Below are 10,266 nucleotides of genomic sequence, written 5' to 3' on the forward strand. Positions count from 1 at the left end.
CTTTTCTCTCTTCCTTGGCGCCTGATGTGCCTTCTTTTCTTTTCCCTTCTTATTAGGGCTCAGATGCAGCTGCTATGGCACCTTACATGGCCAAAGGTCTGAAAGTAGAAGAAGGCACATTGGTCTCTGCTCTTTTGGGTATATAGCAGGCAGGCTGTGAGGCTCCATTCATCATCTTTGTACCCAATTTCCTCCCACTTACTCATTCTCTGGAATAGAGGGGATTCAGCCCGTCTTTTTAGCTACTCCTCAACTTCTCCAGATCCAGGGAAACTATGGAACCTGGTATCGATTTTCCCCTGGGACTGACCAGAGGGAAGATATTCCTGCACCAATTGTCTCCAAAAGTACATGCCCTTCAGAGCCTTCTGGAAAGCCCCCAACTACTTGGTTCGGAAATAGAGACTAAAGTTGAGAATAAAGAGTATGAGTAAGGTCATATTAAAACCACCATCTTCCCAGAATCCCCTCAGTGTGTGTGAGTACATGTTTTATGTTTTACGTTTGTGGGGGTGTGTGGTAAAATGGGTGAATGTGTTTTACCTAACATTTATTGCATACTTACTAGGTATTCTGGGTTGAATAATGTTCTCCCAAAATTCAAGTCTACCTGGAACCTGTGAACGTAACTTTATTTGGAAATATAGTCTTCACAGATGTAATCAGTTAAATTAAGATGAGGTCATACTGGACTAAGGTGAACCCTAAGTCCAATTGCTGGTATCTTTATCACAAGGCTGTGTGAAGACACACAGAGACACACAAGGAGAACAACATGGAATATGGCAGAGACAGAGATTGAAATGACATGTCCACAAGCCAAGCCACACCAAGGATTGCCAGCAACCATCAGATGACAAGAGGCAATGAACAATTCTTCCCTAAAGCCTTCAGAGGGAGCACAGCCCTGCTGACACATTAATTTCTGACTTCTAGCTTCCAGAACTGTGATAGAATAAATCTCTGTTGTTTTAAGCCAGGCAGTTTGTGCTGTTTTGTTAAAGCAGCCCTAGGAAACATAAAACATTTCACGTACAATGTGAAGAACTTTACAGTCTTGTTTAATTCTCGTATCAGTCCCATGAGGTAGTGCTATTATTCTTCTTCCCATTGTATAGACTAGGAAACAGAGGCATCAAGAGTTTAAGCCTCTTTCCCACAATCAAACCATTAGTAAGTGGTGAAGCCTGGACTCAACCTAAGCAGGCTGGTTCTTAATCACTGTTCTCTATAATCTCTCATTGCCTTAGGAGTTTAAACACCCTTCACATGGTTGTTACTACAGGCAAACATGTGCCCAACACAGCTTGTTTTATGGTTGGGAGGATCTGGCTCACTAGTGTGAGAGAATTTGCAGTGAGCATCTTTCCACAGCAGGAGGAAGGAAGCTGGATGCATGTGATCAGGGAAGTGACTCAGCAGCCCCTTCCTTCAGTGTGAGACAATGGGAGGAAGAGCTACCAAAATCTAATGGTGCTCATGGTCTGACTATCGCTCTTTGCTGGAAACATTCCTTCCGATGTGTGTGTTCATTAGTCCTACTACACTCAAATGTTTCTCTTTTTTCCCCCCTGTGATATAGTATTACTTGGCAAAGTCAGAGACACTAAATCATGTGGCAATTGTTTGGCACAACTCCTTAGATAATGCAGTTTCTCAGGGCTACCCAGGTGACAACAATGCACTCTAGCAGATAGGTACCTCCTTTCTGCTCCCATAATGCCCTGTGTCTGTTGTGCTACTGTATCTTCCTAACTGTGTGTTCCTTTTCTGTTTATCTGTGTCCCTCAGAAGAAGATAAGTTCCTTGGGAGTCAGGATGATGTTTACTTATGAATCTATCACTAGCATGGCTACTGGTTGTATATTACCTTGTACCTTTTCATAGTTGCTTCTTTAGAGGATGGTTTATTTCCTCAGTTAAACTTTAATACCTTCAATGGAGAATTTTGATTAAGCTGGGCTCATTTGAAGTAAGGGGCCTGGGTTGCCCGAGAGGGAAGAAGAAGGCATTCTGAATGGAGACAACAGCACTGACACACTGTACAGAGACAGAATGAGGAGAGCACTGGTAGGAATCAGGTAAGGGAGATTAGCACTGCGATGAGCGTAGCTGGAATTAGGGCCCACATTAGAGACAAGGTAAGAAAACAGCAAGGCTGTGCATAATGTCTAGGAAAGCAGAGAGAGCCTGTTCTCTATATGTTGTGATTTCAGCAACTCCAGAGGGGTCCCTCTGATTGTAGTAAATGCCCCCTCAATCTCATTGATGCCTATAATTAAAGCTTTTTAAGTTATAAAGCTGGTTAAATTCTAAAGGGGATTGGTAAAAAGAGCACAATAATTCTTATAAGTCATTGTATCTTAATGGCTGTGAGTTTATCACATCCTCTGCTGAGAACACAAAATGTGGAGATGAAAGAACACAAGGATTTTGGATGAAGGATGGGAGGTTTCGTGGCAGAAGAAAAAGAAGGAAAAAAATATAACTAATTTCACAGTTTTGCCTGGGTTTTGCCCTAGAAATGAGACGAGGAGTCTGGGGGACAAAGTCGTTAAAAACCATTTATTCCCTAGAAGGGTAATATTTATTTACATTTTGGAAAATCTGGTTTATTACTTCCTTAGAGCTCCCTTTACCAACATTCCCCACACCCTAGGAAAAGAAAGAGGCAAATTCCCCAGTGCCTGAGTCATTGAAAGTGAGTATTTTATTTTTATCCCATAGAATAAAGGAAGTATGTTCAAGTGATTTCTACTCTTTCCCAGCTGCTTTTGATCTTACATTAGATTTTCCAGGAGGCCTTTTAAAAAAGGCACATCAAGGACAAACAAGTTCAAATCTGATTATTATTTCTTTTGACAATACTTATTAAAAACTGGAAAGACAAAGATGCTGTCAATTTCTCATTTTGGTTGACCTTGCCATTTTCTAACAGCATCAGCAGGAATAAAGTATATCTCTGCCAAAGGTAATATCATTTTTGCAAGAGGATATGTTGGATAAATTAACTATCTAGTGATTTACAATTTTTTATCTTTATATCACAAAACCAAAGAAAAGAATAGAGAATAATATTTGGTCAAATATATCTTCATTTAAAGTACATTCTGGCATTCTCACTACTTAGTATTCTGAGGACCAAGGTTTGTTTGTAATAATAATTCTTTTAATAATAGAGGCCCCTTGGTGACTCAGTCAGTTGAGTATCTACCTCTTGATTTCAGCTCAGATCATGATTCCAGGTTCGTGGGATTGAGCCCCATGTTGGCCTTGATGCTAATGTGGAGCCTACTTAAGATTCTCTCTCTCTCTCTCTCTCTCTCTCTCTCTCTCTCTCTCTCTTTCCCTCTGCTTTCTCTTTCTCTAAGATAAATAATACTAATGCTAATACTAATAATGTTAGTCATATATGATGAATTTATATGCCAAGCACAGTGATATGTGCTTTTGTATTCCTTTTTTTAAAAAGTTTAATTCTCATAAAACAATCAAGGTCTGTCTAAATTCTAAGTCCTGTTCTCTTTTTTAAGAACCATGCTTTGGGTAGTCAGACCTGGGTTAGAACAGAGTCTATACCATTTATCCATTGTACATGACAAGGAAGTTACATCACCTCTCTCTTTTGCTTCATCTAAAAAGCAGGATGGTCATGGAACCTACTACAAAGGTGTGATGATTAGTTTTATATGCCAACTTGACTGGGCCACAGATGCTCAGATATTTGGTGAAACATTATTGTGGGTATGTCTATGAGGTTGTTTTTAGATGAGATTAACATTTTAATCAGTAAACTGAGTAAAGCAGATTGCCCTCCCTAACGTGAATGGGCTTTGTCCAACCAGTTGAAAGCCCAAATAGAATAAAAAAGTTGACCCTCTCCTAAGTGAGAAAGAATTCCTTCTGCCTCCCTCCCTGCCTTTGAATTGGGACATCAGCTTCTTTCCTGCCTTCAGATTCACACTGAAACATCAGATCTCCTGGGTCTTCAGTTTGCCATCTCTGCAGATACTGGGACTTGCCTGCCTCCATACTCATGTGAGTTAATCCCTTATGATGCACCTCTATATATATATATATATATATATATATATATATATATATATATATATATATATAATCTTATTGGTTCTGCTTCTCTGAAGAACCCTAATACAAGAGGGTAGTGAGATCTAAATGAGGCAATGAAATATTTCCTAGGTACAGCGCCTAGCACATAGTACCACAAACCACTATGCAACTGCCTCTCGTGTAATAGTTGTAATACATAAGTTGGTTTAAATGCTTTATGAAGAGGAAATATTCCAGGATTGTTCTCCTGGACTCAAAACACAGAATGAATATGATAGCATTGATCATCTTTGCTTATCATTCATTTCATGTGCCTTTGTTGGTTGAATTATTTATTTTAAAGAAACTATAGATTGGCTCATTTTAAGATCTATCTTGGGTTAGTTATGAAATCAATGCTATCAAAGTTGGCTTATTACAGTGTCAGAAATTTAGCAGCCAACTATCTCTTTTTTTTTTCTTGACTTTGCTCATAGCTCCTTTATCTTTTAAAGCTGAATTTTTCTGAAAGAAAGAGAGTCTGAGACAAACAGCAGTTCAATAAATAAGCTATTCAATCAATACAGTGATACTAACCTATATCATAAGAGTGACAGGATAATTACTGTCTATAAAATATTACTGTGAAAGGTATGCAATCAGAGCATACAGACAGAACATGATGTAAGTGGTTTTAAATGACCTGCTCCCAAAATGAATCTTGCAAGAAAAAAAAAAAAGAAGAGTAGACAGAGGGGTCCTCGCAAGAGCAATGAACAAATTGGATATGGTAAGTTTCCTTCAGAACCTCAATTCAGTTCATTATGTATTCCACACTTATTTTGTGCCAGGCACTGTGCTTGGCACTAGGCATATAAAGGCGAGTGAGACATGCCCTCTGCCCTCAAGGAGACCTCCATCTAGGTTCCATTCAATGTGGAGTCCAGAGCTTAATGAAGATACGAGGAAGAAGTAGTCCGTTCATCCTGGATATAAGGATGAACACAGGCAACAACACAGGCAACAACAATGGTCATGCTGATGGAGAGAAAAGGAGAAGAGGAAGGAAGAGAGGTCTTAGAAAAAAGCAAAGCACTGAAAAGACACCAGTGCATAAAAATAGCATGAAGTGTGGGGAGCCTGAGTGGCTCAGTCGGTTAAGTATCCGACTCTTGGTTTTGGCTCAGGTCATGATCTCATGGTTTTGTGAGCCCAAGCCCTTTGTCAGGCTCTGCACTGGCAGTGTGAAGTCTGCTTGGGATTCTCTGTCTCCCTCTCTCTCTGCCCCTCCCCCACTCATGCTGTCTCTGTCTCTCAAAATAAATAAATAAAATAAAAAAAAAACAGTATGTGTGGGAAGCAAACAGATGCTTCTTATGATTCAAAGAGGAGACTGTTGCAGGACCAGTACAGATGTGGTAGATAGTGCTAAGATTATGGAAGGTCTTCAGTGTCATTCACAGGAATTTAGATGGGTCATAGAAATCATTCATATTAAGGCAACAGGATGATGCTGGTGTAAAATACTCTGATAACACCTCATTGCTAAGAACGAAATACACCTCTTTTACCTTTCAAGTTCATTAACCTGTTGGTGCTAGACTACCCAGCATATGATTTGCTATATTGAGGTCTTCTAGCAGAAACTATTGGATAATTGTCCTTCCTTTTTCATCTGTATAAAGAAATCTAAAAATGGGAGAGGGGGAAAAAGAGAGTTGGGGAAGAAATTATAGTTACATAGTTGGTCTTTTCTCCATTTTACCATTTTCCCAATGGTGAAGCAGGGTGTGGAAACAGTGATGTTCCATCTGCCTCTCTCTTTCATCCTGGGAAAAGCTGAAAGTCCCAGAAGAGCCATCAATCAGGGTGATGATCACTCTAGGTCATGGGGAAACGGCCTGTTTTCTGCCTGGAGTTTCTGAGAGCTGGCTCATAACAGAGCTGATGCAAAGCTTGCAGGGTACTCTGCAGCTCCAAAAAGGAGAAACAGAAGGTTTCCAGGCTCCTTGGTGCTGAGGATTTGGAGATGGGTTAAGAGAAATATCATTCTGACTAGGACAGCCACCCACCTAGTCAGAAACCACACACATGATGGGGCATTTGGTACACTTTCTTGAAGTGAGGCTGAAGTGAGATGGGAGCATCTTCCTCTGGGGATTCCCCTGGCCTGAAGCTACATCAGGGAAACACAGCTGAGAGTGCATATCACCTATACTAAGACCAACTGGATGATGGGGAGACTGCTTCCTACTGCACCCAGGTGGAGATATCTGCAGATATGAGCATCTCTCATGTCACCAGCATCTGAGGGAGAAGCAAAATTAGCCAACAGAAAGGAGTTCACCTCCTTATCTTTAAGGTATAGGCAATCACCTGAGTGTACTCCTCTCTCTCCCCACTCCAACCCCATTTATGCCATGAGGGGCATAAGCACATGAGATGGGGAGGAAAAAGATGGAGGAGGAGGAGGCCACATCCTTTTGTGTGTCATTCACTGACCCTACTCAGAAGGCAAAGATAGAAAATTTACCGGACATGAGACTGAGACCTTAATAGCAAGATTAGGATTCCAATCGCTGAATTGGAACTGAGATACAATTAATTGACAATTCTGTTTTCTTTCCCTTTTCTCATCTAGAGATGTGGGTTTCTGAATTGCAACCAGGTGTCATGATTAATATGGAAATAGGTATGTGGAAATGGAATGCTGCAAATGACAGACCCTAAAGTATAGGATTGGCTCGATTAAGGAGGGGTGTGGGCAGCAGGGCTCCCCCTTGACTCTAGCTGGGAAGTTGATATTCCCTGTGATGCAGCAGGACAGCTGCTGTTTATACTTGCCAGTTAGCCTGTGACCTATTGTATCTTAGGATCTCAAATATGCCACCTGAGGCTTGTCTGGACCATTGCCACTGGCTAGTGGGGATCTGGAGTTAGGGCTTCTTCTCTAGATTAGGGCAAATGCCTCTCAAAACGTGCCCTTGAAACAGAATAATTAGTAGTTGATCATGAGAAGGGAATTTTTAAATTTATTGTGGTGGCAATAAATTTGGAGCCTTTTTATATTATATAACTGTATTTGGGGCTATACTTTTACATGGTGCTTATTTTAATAATGCTGTTTCACTGGACAATACAGTGGACCATTTTTGAGATGACAGGAATGAATGAAAGATTTCACAGAGGAATGAAATCTCAGCCTGGGGTACATGGTAGCCTTCATCTCCAGGCTTCATCCATCTCAGAAACTTCTAGGGACAACATTAAAGGAACTTGGGGCCCAGACCCCCCCCTTATATTGGCTCTTATACTGTTGTTGTAGGAAAGATTGTGAAAGGAGACCCACAAAAGGAATGAAATGGGACTTACCTAAATGCACTGCTTATCTTTCCCCCATGAAAGCCACGACCACGCTCTAGACTGACCACTAGTAGGATTAAGTCAACAAGATTAATAGGATACAAACCAAAAAAATCGGGAAATGTTCATCTTAACCCCCCTCCCTCCGCCCCAACCAACTTGTTGCACTGTGAAAAAGTGATGGCTGCTGCTATGACCTGATCAGTTTTAAGGCCATTATACTGGTCACTATACTACTGGGTAGAGCCACTTTGCTAATTAAATATCATACGATATACATGTTGGGTCATTCCTCCTTTCTTTTCTTTCACAGGCCTGGAATGATAAGAATACTACAGCCGCCCTAAGAAACCTCCCCATCATCTCTCTTTCTCTTTTTCATATTTTTCTTTCCTCCAACACAGATGTGGCCCTGGAGCTACTACACTATTTGGAAAACCCTGAGGCAAGAAACTCTAGGCACTAAAGGAAATATGTCTGTCTGCTCTCCACGTTTCCCTTTCTCTTCTCTCATAGGTTCTCCTTCCACTTTTCTCTCACTGGAGTGGTTAGCTTTGGAGTGGAAGCATACCTAAGTGCTCTTTGGCCTGCTTTTGTATTATGTCATTCGGACCTATCTAGCTTCAGTTAAAAATTCTTCCACAAGGGCACCTGGGTGACTCTATTGATTAAGTGTCCAACTCTTGATCTCAGATCAGGTCATGATCTTACAGGCTCATGAGTTCAAGCCACACATAGGGCTACGCACTGTCAGTGTGGAGCCTGACTGGGCTTTTCTCTCTCCCTCTCTCGCTTTCCCTCCCCTGCTCACTCTCTCTCTCTTGGAATAAAGAAATAAACTTAAAAAAAATTTCTCCACAGACCAGGGTTATATATTGAGGTTTGGGGTCAAACTCCATCTTTGCTTTCATTTTCATGAGTGTGTGTGTGTGTGTGTGTGTGTGCATGCACATGCGTGTGCATATTCCCTTGGGGATCTTTTTGGAAGAGTTAGTGGTCAAGAACAGGATTCAGATTACAGTGGTTTTTATGTCTGCAAATTCTTTGACACTCTTTCCTTCAAAAGGTGGAGCCAAATTCCTTTCCCTTTGTGTATTGGACAGAGTGACTTGCTTGTAATGAACAGAATGTGGCAGAAATGATGGCTTGTGACTTCTTATCCTGAGTCATAAAAGGCATTGTCACTTCTACCTTGCTTTCCTAGATTGCCCACCCTGGATGAAATTGGACATCATGTCATGAGAACACATGCAGTCGATGAACAGGCTCACATTGCAAGGAATGAAAGCTTCCAACAAAGCACCCAGCATCAAGTCACAAGCACCATGAGTGAGCCACTTGGAAACAGATTCTCCAGCATGTCAAGAAGCCTTCACATGAATGTAGCACTGGTCAAAATCTGGACTGCAACCTCCTGAGAGACCCTGAGCCAAGCCACTCCTGAGTCCCTGACCCACAGAAATTTGAAAATAATAAATACTTATTTTTGTCATAAGCTAGTACATATTGGACAGTTTGTTACACAGCAATAGATAACTAATGATTTTAGTACTAGAAATGATATGATACTGTAATAAAAACCTAAAATGTGGGAGAGGTTTTGGAACCAAGAAGTGGGAGAAGCTGAAAGGACTTTGAGGACAGTATTAGCAGAATCTTGATGGCCTTTGAAGAGGCTACTGGTGAGGGCTTAAAAGAAAGTAAAAAAAAAATGTTATAGGAAACTAGAGGACAGGAAATCCATGTTATGTCATAGTGGCAGAAAGCTTAACAGACACGGTTACATGCAGTTACATGGAAAGTAGAAAATGTACAGGGGACGTGGGTGGCTCAGTCAGTTAAGCATCTGACTCTTGATCTTGGCTCAGGTCATGACCTCAGAGTTGAGATTCTGAACTGCGTATTGGGCTCTGCACTGACTGTGTGGGGCCTGCTTGGGATTCTGTCTCTCCCTCTCTCTCAAAATAAATAAACTTAAAAAAATTATTAAAAATTTTTTTAAAAATTGAAAAAAAAAACCCTAATATTGTATGAGTCCATTTAAACAAAAAGAAAATGTACCAATGAACTGGATTATCTAGCTAAGGTGATCTCCAGAAACAGTTTTGAAGGTGCCACTTTTTTTTCCTGACTGATTATAATCAAATGTGAGAGAAGAGACATAAGTTCAGAAAAGGACTATTAAACATACAGGAACCAGGACTTGCTGGTTTTGAAAATTCCCAGCCTTTCCAGATGGCAAACAGTACTAAAGTTAAAGAAATGTCCCTACATAGGAAATCAAACCCGGGGCATTACAATAAAAACTGAAAAAGATGAAGGTGAGGGAGTGGCTATAAAATCCTTTGACTAAACCTCAAAAAGATGTAGGGAGGTGCTTTAGAGAACCTTTTAGCTAAAACACAAGGCTTGTAAGAAGCTTGAAGTCTGTTCTCTCAGCAGTCTCAGCAGAAGCCTAAGTAGAAAAGGGCGTATCTCAAAAATATTCATAGGTGTGGCTTTTGTCGACAGAATGAACCCTCAATAAGAATCATAGGAGACCCACAAGTTTTAAAAAGAATTATATGGCAGAAATACCACCAGTATGGACTGAAAGGAACAACATAGTACAAAATAAAAAAAGACCTCTGGGTTCTCAAATTTCTTGCAGGAAGCAGGCTTATAAGATTACTCAACAACAAGTATAGGCTACTTTTCATGAAAAAAGGAAGCTGACTCAGAAGGTAAAACCAAGAAAACAGGGTGCAGACCAAGAAGTATAGAGAATTACTCCCAGGCCTTGATTCCCAAGTCAAGGAACTACCAACTAGTGCTCTGCTATAATATGGAATTTCCATGGATCTGTGGCTCCTT

General features: G+C 40.6%; 1 long non-coding RNA gene across 1 annotated transcript; it reads left to right on the top strand.

Moving 5' to 3' along the window:
- Positions 1 to 1,863: 1,863 nt before the first annotated feature.
- On the top strand, positions 1,864 to 8,908 carry LOC131493434 (uncharacterized). The gene is made up of 3 exons (XR_009252669.1): positions 1,864 to 2,081; positions 3,957 to 4,038; positions 8,618 to 8,908. It is a non-coding gene; the product is annotated as an uncharacterized LOC131493434 (long non-coding RNA).
- The last annotated feature ends 1,358 nt before the right edge of the window (positions 8,909 to 10,266 follow it).

Source organism: Neofelis nebulosa, chromosome 2, assembly GCF_028018385.1.
Source record: "Neofelis nebulosa isolate mNeoNeb1 chromosome 2, mNeoNeb1.pri, whole genome shotgun sequence".
Lineage (NCBI taxonomy): Eukaryota > Metazoa > Chordata > Mammalia > Carnivora > Felidae > Neofelis > Neofelis nebulosa.